The sequence below is a fragment of the Nomascus leucogenys genome, chromosome 4, assembly GCF_006542625.1.
Source record: "Nomascus leucogenys isolate Asia chromosome 4, Asia_NLE_v1, whole genome shotgun sequence".
Lineage (NCBI taxonomy): Eukaryota > Metazoa > Chordata > Mammalia > Primates > Hylobatidae > Nomascus > Nomascus leucogenys.
In genome coordinates, this window is record NC_044384.1 from 74,045,885 (window position 1) to 74,049,693 (window position 3,809).

The window sequence follows — 3,809 nt, forward strand, 5'->3', positions numbered from 1 at the left end:
ACTATATACATAGAGTACTATACATAGACTATATACAGACTATATAGAGAGACTATATAGTCTCTATACATAGACTGCATCTAGACTATATAGACTATTGTAGATAGACTATATATACTATATTACTATACTATATATACTGTACTATATATACTAGTCTATATATATAGTTCTATATATACACTGTATATACTATACATATACTCTATTATATATATATACATACACACACATATACATATATATTAGCCTGCCTGATGTAGCTGTGTGTTGGGGAACAGATCCATCTTGAATGCCAGCCAGTAAACCACCTCGAGACAATTTGGAAAAACAACGAAGAGCTGAAAATCTCTTTTATTTTACTTTACAATTTGTCAAACTTTTGTTGAGCACCTATCATGTTCTGAACACTGGAGATACAGAGGAAGAGCAAAGAATATATGCTCTTTCCATAGGCTAAGGGCAAAGAGAATTAACTGAGTGACTTTTCCCAGATGTCTTCAAGCCATGCATGCTTCAGTCCTTAGAGCATGCATCTATGAACTGATGCATACTGCAGATGAAACACTGACTCACTCCTTTGAGTCCTCACTGTGATATATCTTGCCAGTTTCCAGACCCTCCCTGCTATTCTCTCTGCTTCCACTCTTGCCTCATTACAGTCCATACTTCACAGAGCAGTGCTTGGCCTTGGACACCAAGGTGGTGAGTAGATAAACTCTTCTTTTTCTCTGAAAGGTTTCATTAGAAATTCCTAAGGGTTAATAGACCAACCATTCCCATGTACCTGTCATTACCTTTAACTGCTGAAATATCCATCATGATCTTGCTCCACCTCCCATGGTAAGTTGTCTCAGCCTTCATGTGCTTTCATTACTGTTGCCACAAAAAGTCCTACAGCTGAAGAATACACTGTTAATATTCAGATCAGTTTTGAAAATGCATCCTTCCTGGATCCCACCAAAGCCTACTTGAACAGCCTCAGTTTTCCAATTCATGGGTATAACACTGACCAAATTACCAACATTTTGGGCATAAATGTGACAACAGGTAAGAAACCCATTGCTTCAGAATAAATGATTGGATGTCTTGAGAAAGACTGTCTGAGCTCCTATCAGAGCAATCTTTTACTTAGTAGGCAAGTGAAATGACTCACTGAGACTGATGTGTGATTCTGTGACTTCACAGTCTTCCTGAATGAAGCCTCTATCAGTAAACTCTGCAGCCAGAGGTTTCTCATTTTAAATGGTGACCAAAGGTTTGCTCAGTGGTTTGTATGACACTTGTCATAAAGTGGTCCCAAGATATGGCCAGGTCCTTCATGATAAACTACTGGGTCCTCTTCCTTTGGGCAGATAAACTACTGAGTCCTCTTCCCTGTGTCCTCTTCCCTTGGTATATCAATGGACATAGCAAGGACTGGTTCAAGATATTAGTAAGTACCAGATACCCTTCTCTTTGGCATTATAGGTCAGGAAATAGGAAACAGGTACATGCCTGCATCAGAAGCAAGGCATTAAGTGGAATCTCTCAGGCGATAGATTGGACTTTCTGGTTGCAAACTCTTTTCCAAGGTCATGCTAGCTTCCCTATGTCTCCAGAGACCATCACCCAAGACTTGGTATACAGTAGAAGTTGTGAGATAAGGTTTCCAGTGTCTGATAAAAGGGAATTGCTTTTTAAACTGGAAAGCACTAATAGATGTTGGGTTTTATTATTCTAAAATGAGGGCAAGAACAAAATTCTTGTTTTTGAAATTCTTCTTGAATTCATGTATTTCAAATAGTGCATCCCAATGTCGGTACATGCATTTTAATTTTTGATTCTTAATATATGCTACTCGAAGTCATAGCTCCGTTATCACTCCTTTTGGATGCCATTTCCCACTGACCTACCATTAGCACTAATTTCCTTGAGTTGGTGATTTTCCAGTTGGATGCCAATGTGCATTATAAGTACTTCAGGAACAGTGAGCTTCTGCTGTGTTTCCCACTCTTTATCCATAGAACATCTCACCAAACTAGGGTACTTTGGAAAATACATAGGAAACACCCTTCTATGTTCCCACCCAGCACAGATCTTTTGCCTTTAGAATAAATTATTGGATAGATTTTAGTCAATTTTGCTTCCCAATTTTTTTAAGAGAAAACTTTTGGTGTCTTTGTAGGTGCTAGTAAGTGAATACAGTAAACAAAACAGACCAACAAGTATCAAAATTAGTTTTTTGCTGAACAACTTGTGATTATAGACACTTCAGCTTTAGTTGTGAGTTTATCTTACATACATTCAATATAAACATACTAACAAACTCTCTCTGATTTTTTCTACTAGAGATGGGATGACTTCAACGGGCTTCACCATCTTAAAAACTTGGGTAACCAAGCTTCTCAACTAAATGCAGTTGACCTTGGAAAGTTTAATTTATCCTTCCAGAAAGACTGGTCATTCACACATAGAGGGGGTGAATCTTTTCTGATAGTGAACTACGAAACAGGTTTGACAAAAGTGGATACTTCAATGTGGCAGAGAATGCCTGAGGCTTATGGACCTCAGGACCAGCAGGGAACAGCTAAGAGGAGTTGGCCTAAAAGAGGAAGTGAATGGGATGGGTGGGCAATGAAGGTTAGGCCTACTGACCGTGGCACTAATGTCTAAGCATTCAAACTTTCACCATTTTCCTTTTTCCATCCTTCCCTCGCTTCATTCTTCCAACAGCCTACCTTATGATCCCTTTTTAGTAATGGCAAATAAAACTGAGGATATTTAAAACTGGACAATGTGCATAAAGCACCGAACAATACCTGGGATATAGCAGGTGGTCTGGACATGGTATCTTTTTTCCTTCTCCTAAGGCATGTTTGCATTTTATGTGGGACTCAAAAGTTCTTCAACTACTCCTCCCATAATGCTCCCTCACAAAACAGAAGACAACAACAAAATTGTTTTAGCACTGGAATTTCATGTCAGTAAGAGAGAGATTTCAACAAGTGGGATCCTGTTGGCTATCCTCAAATTACCTCTAGTGGGCACTCAGCTTCTTTGTTAGCAGCTCCAGTTTCTTCTGTTCCTAATTCCCCTGCCCCACTGCCACCTACTGCTGGGACACAGGCTGCATCAGTGTCCAAGGAATTAACTCGAACGTATTGTCCCTCCTATTCCAGAAACAACTATTTGATAACTTCCCTTTGGATAGTCACTCTGTGGGACTTTGCCTAGGTACCCATCTGCAGAACAAAGAGCTTCCGAAAATGTGACTTTGGAAAGCCGGAAAGACGTCCAGCTTTGGAAATTGATTCAAAGCACTCTGATTTCAGAACATTTCTTACTGTCTCCAATGAGAGCAGAGTTCATGTAGGCTGTTCACACCTGACTTGATATGTAAAAGGCACAAATTTACTTGCACTCAATATTTGTTATCTATTGGTGCATAATAAAGTCTAAAACCTAGCATCATAAAATAACAAACATTTATTATCTGAGAGTTTTTTAAATCATTGTATTTATATTTGTTAAGAATTAAAATGTAGAAGGTGGAAGTATTGATAAGTATTGGTACTAACAGTAATACAAAAGTAAAATTCCATACATGTATAAACTTATTTGCCCTATAAACTATATCTACAACAGTCTACAAATAGAGGTATGCTCTAACATACATCCTGCTGCATTTAATATATATTGAAAGGAAGCTTGAGACTCCATGTCAAAAAAAAGAAGAAAGAAAGAAAGAAGAAAGAAAGAAAGAAGGAAAGAAAGAAAGAAAGAAAGAAAGAAAGAAAGAAAGAAAGAAAAAGAGAGAAAGAAAGAAA